The following is a 12,465-nucleotide window of genomic DNA, read 5'->3' as shown; positions in this document are numbered from 1 at the left end:
GAGGAGGAGGAGGCCGGGCGCAGGGGGAGGAGGAGGAGGCCTGGGCGGAGCAGGAGGAGGCCCAGGTGGAGGAGGAGGAGGAGGAGGAGGAGGAGGAGGAGGCCGGGCGCAGGAGGAGGAGGAGGAGGCCGGGCGCAGGAGGAGGAGGAGGAGGCCGAGGAGGAGGAGGAGGCCGAGGAGGAGGAGGAGGCCGAGGAGGAGGCCAGGCGCAGAAGGAGGAGGAGGAGGAGGAGGAGGCCGGGCGCAGCAGGAGGAGGAGGAGGAGGAGGAGGAGGCGGCTGGGCGCAGGAGGAGGAGGAGGAGGAGGAGGAGGAGGCGGCGGCGGCGGCGGCCGGGCGCAGGAGGAGGAGGAGGAGGCCGGGCGCAGGAGGAGGAGGAGGAGGCCTGGGCGGAGCAGGAGGAGGCCCAGGTGGAGGAGGAGGAGGAGGAGGAGGAGGAGGAGGCGGCCGGGCGGAGCAGGAGGAGGAGGAGGAGGAGGCCGGGCGCAGGAGGAGGAGGAGGAGGCCGGGCGCAGGGGGAGGAGGAGGAGGCCGGGCGCAAGAGGAGGAGGAGGAGGAGGCCGGGCGCAGGAGGAGGAGGAGGAGGAGGCCGGGCGCAGGAGGAGGAGGAGGAGGAGGCCGGGCGCAGGAGGAGGAGGAGGAGGAGGCCGGGCGCAGGGGGAGGAGGAGGAGGAGGAGGAGGAGGAGGCCCAGGCCCGGGCGGAGCAGGAGGCGGCGGCGGCGGCGGCGGGAGCTCGGCGGCCGCGCGCCCCGGCCCGCTCGCATGCGAGTCACGTCCGCCCACTCGGCGCGGCCGCCGAGCGAGGCGAGCAGACGTCAAGGTGCCTTATGAATATTGATGCGGGGCCGCTGTCGCGGAGGAGCAGGAGGAAGCAAGATGGCTGCCCTTTAGGGTTTGCAGGAAGGAGCCGGGCTGCGACCGCGGGACGCCGCGCGCCTGAGGACGAGACCGAGGTCAGAGCGCGCCCCTGGCGCCGCGCACTCTCCCCTCCTCCCCCCTCGCTTTCTCTCGGGCTCCCGGGGAGCGGGCGGCGGACCCCGCAGCGGCCCCCGCGGACACCCGGCGGGGAGAGGGAAGCTCCGCAAATTACCGGAGCCTCCTCAACATGGCTGACAACTCGAGTCTGAGCCCCCAAACCCGCAGCGCCGTGTCCGCGTCTCGCCCCCGCGGGTGCGCGCCCCTGGCCGCCCGGGAACTCACCTTTGTGCCCCTGACAAGCCGGCTGCCCGGCCTGTGACGCCCGGGACGGCGCTGGGCTCTTCGCTCCGCGTCCCAACACAGTCCGGCTTTGGGGGGGCCACGACTTTTCCCTTTAACCCTCGTCCCCCTCCCCGTGGTGTAAGTCAGACGCGTCTCTCGTGTGTCCTGGGCGACCCCGGAGGGGAGACCCCGACGGGCGCTTCCCGACCCCTTTATGTGCCGTGGGGGTCTGGGTTCGCGTCCGCCCCGTCCTGCCTCCCCGGTCCCCCCCTTTCGGGGGGCGCCCCGAGCGAGTGTCACAGGGGGTGGGACTGGAAGACACCGAGGGGGGCTTTGCTTTTCTTCCCGGGTCCGCGCGCGTTTTGGTGGTGGCGGCGCCGAGGGAGGGAGGAAGGAACAGTTTCCTCCGGTCCCCACCCCCCACCCCCCCCAAAACAAGACCCCGAACCCACTTTTCTCGGGGGACGTGAGCTCCGCGCTGAGCTGCACCTTCCAGCCCGGGCAGTGAGCGTAAGGCAACGTGCGGGCAGATCTTGGTCCTGGCTTTGTGCGGCTCCCGAGTCGCTCCGGCTGGTCCCCGGCTGGGTGACAGCAGACACAAAGGCGGGCGCAGGCCGGGGACGGGGGCGCGGGGGGCGCAGCGCCGGGAGTCGCGAGCCGGGAAGGTCAGGGGCGCCGGGAGGAGTGAAACCCAATCTCAGTCCAGCACTGCAGGGCAGATTGTAACAGTCCCGTCCAAATCCCTCTTTTCTCCCTTCCCTTTGGTGTCTGACCCTCTCTGTGTCTCCCCCTCCAATCTCCTCTCTTCTTCTGCCTGTCTCTCCTTGTCTTTCTCTCCTCTCTCCCTCCCTCTCCACGCACACACTGGCCACCTCTTGCTGAATCTTTTCATGGGGACTCCTCGTCTGTCTCATTTTATTCCGCTAATAGGAGAGTTTTCTGCCTGTGACAAAATACAGTAAGTGTGGCCTGGGTAGACTCTTGGGAAGGTTGGATACAGAGTATCAGTGGTTACTTGCGGGTCATTGCCCTCATGATATACTTTTAATTCCACTGAATGATTTTTTTTTTCCCCCCTCTTCATCTGTGTTTAGGAATTTGAAAAGGGTTATTCTGAAGTTGTTTGCTTAAAATTTAGTGAAATAGTCTTTATATCTGCCTAAGGAGTAGAATACATCCATGAATTTAAAAAATCTCAAATCACACATTGTGCTTTTTCCTCTCCGGTCAGGGATTATAATGGCAAATCCAAATCCAGAAATGTTCAACACCAAATGATCCACTAGAGGAATAAGATTGTGTCTTAGGGGAAGTTGGGATTCACAGAGAAAAGGTATTAGTTGGGTTTTGGTTTAAGGCTGTGGGTATTGTTTCCTGGCTAATGGAATCGTTACATTTGCATTTTAATGGAAAGTTGAAATACTGAGTGAGTTATATTCTTTTACGGGTTTGCATGTGTATTTCATAATCTGTTTGGAATAGAATATAAATTTCAATACAATAGATACTGATTTTTAAAATGGTACTAAGCAGAGAAGTGTTAGTGAGGGATTGGAGAGTCAAACTGAACTTTAGGAGGCAATTGGTAGAATTAAAAGATGGATGTAGAGAAAAGCATAATAATGGGCATTCCTCCATAAATCAGATTCCCAAGACTATCCTCAGTAGTTCATTTTGTAGCTGTTTCTATTTTCATCTTTGGAAAAGCAGTTAAATTTGCTTCAATCATTGATACTAGAGGTTCTTTCACGTGACTACAACTCATCTGTGTGGATTAGAAACAGTTGATTGGTTCTTATTTGCCCCAAAATAATAATAAACAACATACTTAGGATTTTATCATGAATGCTGTTTATGGTAAACTGTTGACAAAACCTTTGGTTGATTATTCCAGCAATTCAGAATTTGGAATAAACAGTTCCTTTTGCTAACAGGTAGTATCTACATTTTGAGGGCAACTTTTCAAATGTTTTGGTATTTACTGTCTTCAAGCTATTCAACTAATAATAGATACAATATTTTCCACTCAAATTGATAAATAAGGATACCCAGAGTGGTTAGTAACTTTGAATGTGACCATGAAGGCTTGTTCTTTTCTACCATCAAATTTAGACTCTTGTTATTTTATACATCCTACTTTTATGCTGAAAATAGCTGCTAATTAATATTATATGAGAGGTTTCAATGGTTACAAGAAGGAGATAAATGTATTACTCACCAATCTGAATCAAAGTAACACTTTCTCCTTTGTTGGAAAAGAGAAATCATTTGAATAAGTATGGGATAAATAGTTTACAATAAAAGAGAAAAACCTCAGTTCTTCATTTCTTCATTCAACCTCAGTCAGTACCACCCGGGAACTCCAAAAATTCCACTGGAACTGTCTTGGATAATTGAATTTTGGGAGATTGATGATGGACAGTAACAGGGTAGATAGCTTTCCACAAACTATGTCATCGATTTGCTTATTTTTCTTATTGAACTAATCATTAATGAGAAATTCACTTGGAGTGAGGGAAGTCCCTCGCCTTGCTTAAATTCTCACCTTTGCCAAACTCTTAAAACTTTAATTAGATCTGGCTTTGGCCGGTTCATGCCAGGAGCCAGAGGGATTGATACGATTTTGATGCAGTGGTACATGGTCCTGGACGTTGGCAGGTCAAGGTAACTTCCAGAACAAGTGAAATGCACCTGTCAAGGAGTTGTTACGATAGTTCCAGAGTCCTTTTTGGGCACAGGACTTGCATTAGGTAACAAAACTAGAGTTCATAATTTGGTTTCACTTGCCGGAGTTAGAACTTCTCCATCAATTCCTCCAAGACTCGACCCACCCACAATGTTGTAAGCCAAGTGTCAGTATTGAAAAGTATTTCCTTATTTGCTGAGCTTGTTAAGAATCTCTTATGATTCACAGACACACCTCACAGAAACTTTATTTTCCATCCTGCCCCAAATCCACATCAGTAAATTCTTATGAAATTACCTTGGCATAAAATGTCTTCGAAAGTTATGGATGTTTGACATTGTAGAATGTCAATATTTTAGGATATGTGATATTTAGAAAATATTAGGTCTATCATTTTATCCTTTTATTGCTTCTGATACAAGTTCAATTGGTGATGTTACTGTTGTTTGAATAGAATGTCATAGTCTTATCTAGCCGTCTCAAATTGCTAGAGAGGGTCTTTGTTTTGTAAATAACCATGTAGACTGGTTTAATATAATTGTTGTCTATTATAGGGACAGGCTAAAACTCTGGACTAGCTGTCAGCATTAACGTCAAAATAACACTTTCTCAATGAGCATGCCACTGTTGCACAGTAGTCCCCAAGGGTAGTGATGGCACCGAAGCCAGCAGCAGGACAGTATCTCCCAAGCCAACTTTACATTTGGAGCCTTAATTGTGGGAGGGTCCAGTTGCCAAGCAGAGCTGGTTGTTATCTTGGAAACCAGGCTGAAGAAAACAACCACAAGTGATTTTGCCAAATAGACAGTATTTACTTGGTCTAGATCTCTAATTTCTATCTTGACTCGCTGCCAAAACGTAGTGAATACTGGTGACATTATTGGAGGAGGTTATTCGTCACATCTGTCGGTTTGGTGCGTAGTAGCAGAGGGTCCCCCAGTGGGAGAGAGAAAAGTGAGAGTGTGTGAATCTTTGCAACTGCAGTCGGAAAAGAATTTTGCATATATGCCTATTTCCAGCATTATTTTGATCCTAGATTGTACCTTGCAGAGAATCACAGGCTTAAGATGGATATATAATCTTTTCTCAATAAAATAGATTTTTGGTTGTCCATTCCAAAATAGCAGATTCTATCAGTTTTGATTTTTGTCTTCTCCATTTGTCATGAAGTGTAGTTAAATGTGTAACGCTCGTAGAAGTAGATAGTGAGGTGGGTTTTCAATATTTTTTCATAAAAATAAATTCAGTGATAGGTTGGCATGAGCTGCAATTTTTAAGAATGTAGAACTCAACGTTTTATGTTTAGTGAAGGTCTTTATTCAAAACCGTCTTGAAAACACACTCCAAATAATTTGAGAATTAAAATAAGAGATGAATAAATTGGGATAACGTGTTGAAGGCTAATTTAGGACATGAAATTAACTGGTTGCTTTGCTAAAATTACTACAGATGTTTCTTTTAAATTAGATTTCTTTCTGTGTATCGGAAGGAAGGTGTTGATTTCTGTCTTGGTATTCCCTAGTGAAACCTAGTAGAGACCTATTCAGAGTTAAGATTTAGTGACTGACATAAAACAAGTGAAAAACCATGTCATTTAACTAGAAAATGTCTGATCTATTCTCAATGCATAAGAGAAAAGTCATGTAAGAAGTCTTGGTGATGGTGATGGGTGCTAAGGTGATTTTTCCTTAAATGTAACTAATACAGACTATGACAATTGCCCTGTACAAGACAGCCATTGTAAGCATAAAGTTGAACGGTTTTTAGTACATTTATACTGGGATCACATTTTTAAAAAATCATTTCAAAAGTTTTATTAAAAGCATTTGTAAAATCAAAACATGCACGATAAAAACTCAAAACAATACACGTTCAAAAGTATGCATCTCAGCATACTAAAAGCCATATATAACAAAACCTGGAATGCCTTTGTACTCAACAGTGAAACACTCAAAGGGTTTTCTCTGGTATTAGGGCTTCCTTGTCCTGCTCCTATCTGATCACTTTTTTAATCAGCATAGTATTGGAAGACTCAGCCAGAGAAATTAGGTAAGGAAAAAAAAAAAGGCGTTCAAATAAAAAACAGAGAAGTAAAATTCTCTCTGCTTGCACATGAGATGATAGTATATATAAAAAACCCTAAAGACTATGGGATCACATTTTTAATTGAAATTTTTTGAGATAAATATAGATTCAAACGCACTAGTATGAAATGGTACAGAGAGATTTCACGTGCACACTGCCCAGTTTCCTTGAATGGTAACATTTTGCAAAACTGTAGCTTAATAGCACAACCAGGATACTGACATTGATACTGTCAGTCTTACTCCTGTTTCCCTAGTTTGACTTGTATTCATTTGTCTATGTGTGTTTAGTTCTATATCGTTTTTGTCACATGATCACATGTTAAATGTTTTCTTTTTCTCAAAACAGAAGTTTCACAATCTATCAATCACGTGTCTGATAAAGTTTTTTTCTTTTTGCATAATGGCCTTTGTGTTAAAAATATTATAAGTTGCTTTGTGATGCTGTAAGCTGATGTCATTTAATTTTCATCACAACCCCAGAAATAGGTGTTATAATTATCCCTATTTAAGCATGAGGACACTAAAGCACAGTGAGGTTGAATAACTTGCCCAGGTTCACACAGCCAAAATGTGTCATAGCTGGAATTTGAGTTAGGCAGTCTGTCTCTAGAATCCAGTCTTTTAACCTCTCTGCTGTACTGCCTCAGTGTTAATAATAGTGGAAAAACATAGAATGTAGACTTAGGTAGGGAAAGTCATAAAAGGGAACTTAAAATGCATACAGTTGTCTGCACAAAAACTTGTAGCTGAATGTTCATAGCAGCATTATTAGTAAATGTCAAAAATGAAAGCAACCTATATGTCATCAGCTCATCAATGGATAAAAAAAATTGTATATCCATACAATGGAATATTATTTAGTAACATAAAGGAAGGAATTGCTGATAAATACTACAACATACATGAACCTTGAAAGGAGTAACAAGGCTACATGTGGTGTGGTTTCATTTGTATATAATGTCCAGAATAAGCAAATCTAAAGAGACAGAAAGTAAGCTAGGGATTGGGGGAGGGGGAGGGAGACTGATTGCTAATTGATACAATTAGGGATTTCTTTTGGGGGTGATGAAAATCTATAATTAGGTAGTCATGGTTCTACAACTCTATGAATATACCAAAAGCCACTGAATTACACATTCGAAAGGATGACTTTTGTATGGCAATTGTATCTCAAAAAAAAACTGTTATAAAAACACATACAGTTGAGTTAAGATATTTGGGAAAATATCTCGTGTCTTTTGCAAAAGAAACGTAGGTACTGTTTGGATTGAAGGGGGCCAAGCATATCTTTCTAGGAATATGGCACCCGTGAGTTTGATGTGGTTAAATCACCTTTCTCAGGCCGGGCGAGGTGGCTCACACCTGTAATCCTAGCACTCTGGGAGGCCGAGGCGGGTGGATCGCTCAAGGTCAGGAGTTCGAGACCCGCCTGAGCAAGAGCGAGACCCCGTCTCTACTCAAAATAGAAAGAAATTATATGGACAACTAAAATATATATATAGAAAAAATTAGCCGGGCATGGTGGTGCATGCCTGTAGTCCCAGCTACTCGGGAGGCTGAGGCAGGAGGATCGCTTGAGCCCAGGAGTTGGAGGTTGCTGTGAGCTAGGCTGATGCCATGGTACTCACTCTAGCCCGGGCAACAAAGTGAGACTCTGTCTCAAAAAAAAATAAAATAAATAAAAAATAAAAATAAATAAATCACCTTTCTCTCGTAGATGAGAAGAAGGATACTTTATCATTCAGAATTTCCACATTGTGTTTAGTGGCGAAAAGAGACTTCAGACCTTAGACAGGATGATTAAATAGATGATTAAATAGATTAGGTGGCTTGATGAGCAGGGCTTGATACATAATTGCAAGAAACTTTCTCAGATGCCTTCAATTTACCTAGTCATTTTCCAATTAGCTCGGGAGATGTAACCTAACGTGTCAGAAGGAGTCTGTAAAAATTGTCGTCCTTGTTTAAATTGCTGCCAGATATGTGGTTTAAACTACAAATGGGAAGAAAACTCTAGATTGCTTATTTCAGTAACATAAATTACTAGATGATTTTTTTTTTTTTTTGCATTAAAATGTCTTTACATGAAAACAGAAGAGCACTGAAGGTCATCGAGAAGAAGCTTCAAAACTTTTGAGTTTGTTAACTGTTTCTATTTCCACTTAGTACTGCTGTATTTCAGATTTTAAAATGAAAATGACAAAGTATCTCAGAGTTTAAACAAGGAATTCTATCTCTGTGTACTTGATATCGTGGCATGTTGCAGATGTTAAATAAGATTGAGAGGGAAATTGGTCCACAGCAGCCTCTGTGATGCCAGGACACGGTGGGGAAATGTTAGGGTCAGAATGCGGATGGCTGTCCAAATTTTGCTGCACGTGGCCACAGTATTTGCAAACACCAGCAGCTTTTTTCACAGGCTTGATAGTAGGGAAGTGAGTGCAGATTTTGAAGACTAATTCCCTGTGCAATTAGGACCTGTGCTTTTGGATACACAGGGTGAATTACTTGGGGTTGATTGTATTTGGACTCCTAACCTTATGTAATTCTAGATACCAGACATTCTTGTTGTGCAATGCCTCTCTCCCTTTTTATCTGATGAGAATGTTGTGTTGCTGCCAGTTGGATCCCATACCTTGGGACCATGGCTGATAACCGTGGTGGGGGAAATTCACTGGTCTGGAAGTATTGAGCTTTAGGGTTTAGAGATAAATTTCAGGTGTACATGTTAATTATACTCAATAAGGAAGCATTCTGGCTTCATATAATTGCTATGATCGTCAGTTTTTCAAGAAATAACTGTAGAAATAACCCAGAATTCTACTTTGTAAGACTATGATCATAGAACCTACTTGTAAGTTTGTTGTGTATTCGTGACAAGCACAAACGAAACACTCATGTTAGAGCCTTTGCCCGTCATGAAGGTGATGTCATGATTCTTACAGAAAGCAGTAGGTGGAATTCAGGTTTTGGTTCTCCTTACCAGAGAAATGAGCAGCTTACTTGTTTTTACCCTCTGTCATTTCTCAGAAGACTTTTTGAACTACCTGAGTTGACAATAAATTTTTGTGCTAGTATCTCTGTGATTTTCAAAAGTTATTCGCTAAGTTTGAGTATAGTACTCCTCTTTGCTTCTTCATGCACTTCTAAGATTTGTGAATCTTTTTAAACGAATTAGGAATAGTTTGATTTGTTGTTAATATTTTTAACTTTGTTTTTTATAAATAATTTGCATGGAAGAGACATTGTATTTGAAAGAAAAAAAAATGGGGCTGTGAATTTTTGCTGTTTTACTACTCTCAGAGAGAATTGCCTATGGTCTGGCATGAACACACAGGTGCGATCAGCCAGTAGGTGTGCCCTAATAGTGCTGATGCTTTTCATTTGCTACTTTTACCATTTTATGATTTGTTATAGTTTGTTGGTGGGGCCTGCTAAGTAATGACAATTTTAATTACCAGTGTTGTGCTTCATTAGCCATTGCTTAAAACTAGCCTTATCACTTATTTTCTTGATAGAACATTAAATCTAATTTCTGTGTCCAGATTATATATGTATATATTTTTTGCATATTCTTTTTTTTTTTTTTTTTTTTTTGAGACAAAGTCTCACTCTGTTGCCCGGGCTAGAGTGCCGTGGCGTCAGCCTCGCTCACAGCAACCTCAAGCTCCTGGGCTCAAGCAATCCTCCTGCTTCAGCCTCCCGAGTAGCTGGGACTACAGGCATGCGCCACCATGCCCAGCTCATTTTTTCTATATATATATATTTTTAAGGTTGTCCAGATAATTTCTTTCTATTTTTTAGTAGAGATGGGGTCTCGCTCTTGCTCAGGCTGGTCTCGAACTCCTGACCTTTTTTTTTTTTCCCAACACCTCGAACTCCTGACCTTGAGCGATCCTCCCGCCTCGGCCTCCCAGAGTGCTGGGATTACAGGCGTGAGCCACCGCGCCCGGCCCAGATTATATTTTAATGGAAACTATTCACCCAACTCTCAAGTGGGGTTTCATTATAGTATATTCTCTAGAAATTGGCATATTTTTATCTCAAAAAAACAAAGAAGAAGAAAAAGAAAGGCTTAAATGAGGATAATGAAAACCAGATGATGGAACATGGTATCTCTGAGCTATTCTTCCTGCTTTTCTTCCCGCTCTGCACTAAGAGCACCCATTAAAAAAATACCTTAATTATTAGTTGTACTGCTTCTAAAGTACAGCACCAGAATCTGGAAATAATACGATCATACCACACCCAGATTCTATCCTTAATATACTGTCTTATTCCTATTAATTTATTTTTTAATTGTTTGTTCTCTAGCACTTTTCCCACTTTTGTTTGAAGTGTGTTACTTTGAAATTATAGAATTTTCATATTTGCCATTGGCTATAAAGGCCCTCAGCTCTTTTATAACCTTTCATGATTTTTGCATTAAAAGGATCACCTTTAGGCACCCTCTAATTAGTTCAGGTGATTATTAGCTTTTTGTTTTACTGCATACATTATAGCAGAACAAGAAACCATTTCTACAAAAACAATGTTTGATAGTTCGTAAAACTAGAGTGAGCATCTTAAAAAGTGAGTTCAGTTATTAAAATATTCATTTATATTTCTATTTTAATGATGAAACATAGATTTAGATTTTATCTATCTTTGTTCCAATCCAGTCAGCTAACTGACTGTTTTCTCCTATGAAGTTATAGTATCTATAAATTGAAATTAAAATAAGGCTGTATTTCAATGTTTGTATTGTCTACTGCATTATAGCTTGTGGAAAAACATTGGCAAAAAACAAAGCCAGTAGACATTTTGCTAATGGCTTACCTTATTCTTGGCTAGGATTTGACTATGTCTTTCTACTGAAAATCAAAATTGGAAAGGTTATTTGGTTACTAACTTTGGGAACTAAATTTTTAATATTTTGAAACTTAACCTTTTTTTTCTTTAAATACAGAGTCTTGCTCTGTTGCCCAGGCTAGAGTGTAGTGGCATCATTGTAGCTCACCGCAACCTCCAACTCCTGCCTCAGCCTCCTGAGTAGCTGGGACTATAGGTGCGCACCACCATGCCCTGCTAATTTTTCTATTTTTTGTAGAGACGGGGTCTTGCTCTTGCCCAGGCTGGTCTCGAACTCCTGACCTCAAGCGATCCTCCTGCCTCGTTCTCCCAGAGTGCTAGAATGACAGGTGTGAGCCGCTGCACCTGGCCTTAACCTGTTCAATGTTAAAAATGTGATTCTTATTTTAAACAGGAAATCTCATAGACATCAACTAATTTTTTTTAACATATTATAATTTAAAAACATTTTTATCAAGCGTATTTTTCAAATGTCTGCGAGACAGAGGATATGGCATCTTCTTTTTTTCTCAAGAACTCTTTGCTTTCGAAAGCATACGGCATTTTAAAATGACTTTAAAACCATGCTTTAGATTTGGTTGAAGTCAGAATATTAAAAAAAAAAACCACAATGAGTTTATTTTTCTATGGACAGTTTTGCTTCATTTATTTTTTTTTTTTTTTTGCACTGTTAAATTTGTCATGCTTTAAATAATCCTCCAGGTTATGGGAAACTTTTCATATTCAGGAGCAGAAAACTTAGTTGTTGACATTGTCATTTTTCTCTAACGTTGGTGAGAATTTAGCTAGCCCTCTTAAGGAATAGAGTTGACTGGTTTCCTGTTCAAAAACCCACTGTGAAAGACACAATGGATGTTAGAGGAAGAAGAAATCTGAAATAAGAAGATAGGTAATACTACCAAATTGTTTTCTTCTTCAACCACAGAGAACTCACTGAATACTTTTTGCTGAAAGGGTAATGGTGGAATTTTATTTGGGTGTATATTGTCACTTTGCAAACCATCTGCCTACTTAATGTGTATCTCTAGTGTTGATGTAATCTACCTTTCATAATGTTTCAGTTCATACTGAAGCAAACGAGCAAAAAAAAATGATTATAATAAGTCTTGGGGAGAAGAGGTAAAAAGTGCATTCAGAATGCATCACTGAAGTTATACAACTTGTCCTAAATTGAATTAGGTGGGGGCTGTTCATTTGGATCCTGTTAGAAGAAAAGGAATGAATGGAGAGGGACAATTTTGTCCAGTTCTTATTAATTTTTTTGGGGGGGAGGTTGGGGGGCATGGGGAAGGAGAGAAAAGAAAAATAAATCACCCTTAGAGATGATTCCTTGACATCCACACGCTCATTTATAGAGCCAGAGAAATGGGAGGTTTCTCTTTGGAACCGGCTGAAGCTTTCTCGCCTTCCGATGACACGCGGTCAGGTCAACATTTGACATGTGGGTGCCGTGGCTCTCGCGTGGCAGCGCTGTTTACAAACACCGTCCTGGGATTCCAGACGCTCTTGTGTGACAGCCCAGAGAGAGAGGACAGCTTTGTGTGTCTCTGGGCGGGGGAGTCAACTGGGTTTGATTCACAGCCAGGGAGCGCTTGTCTGGCTGTGACAGGGTCATGAACCCAAGATCAAGGTGTCTAGGTC

General features: G+C 42.7%; 1 protein-coding gene across 1 annotated transcript in view; it reads left to right on the top strand.

Moving 5' to 3' along the window:
* The first annotated feature begins 718 nt into the window (after positions 1–718).
* The window catches only part of TET2 (tet methylcytosine dioxygenase 2), a 121,324-nt gene continuing 109,577 nt past the window's right edge, over positions 719–12,465 (top strand). The window contains exon 1 of the mRNA XM_069459150.1: positions 719–953. The gene's annotated coding sequence lies outside the window, so the exon portion shown is untranslated. The remainder of the gene's footprint in view (positions 954–12,465) is intronic.

This window comes from Eulemur rufifrons, chromosome 26 (genome assembly GCF_041146395.1).
Source record: "Eulemur rufifrons isolate Redbay chromosome 26, OSU_ERuf_1, whole genome shotgun sequence".
Lineage (NCBI taxonomy): Eukaryota > Metazoa > Chordata > Mammalia > Primates > Lemuridae > Eulemur > Eulemur rufifrons.
This window is presented reverse-complemented; position numbering and strand designations above follow the sequence as displayed.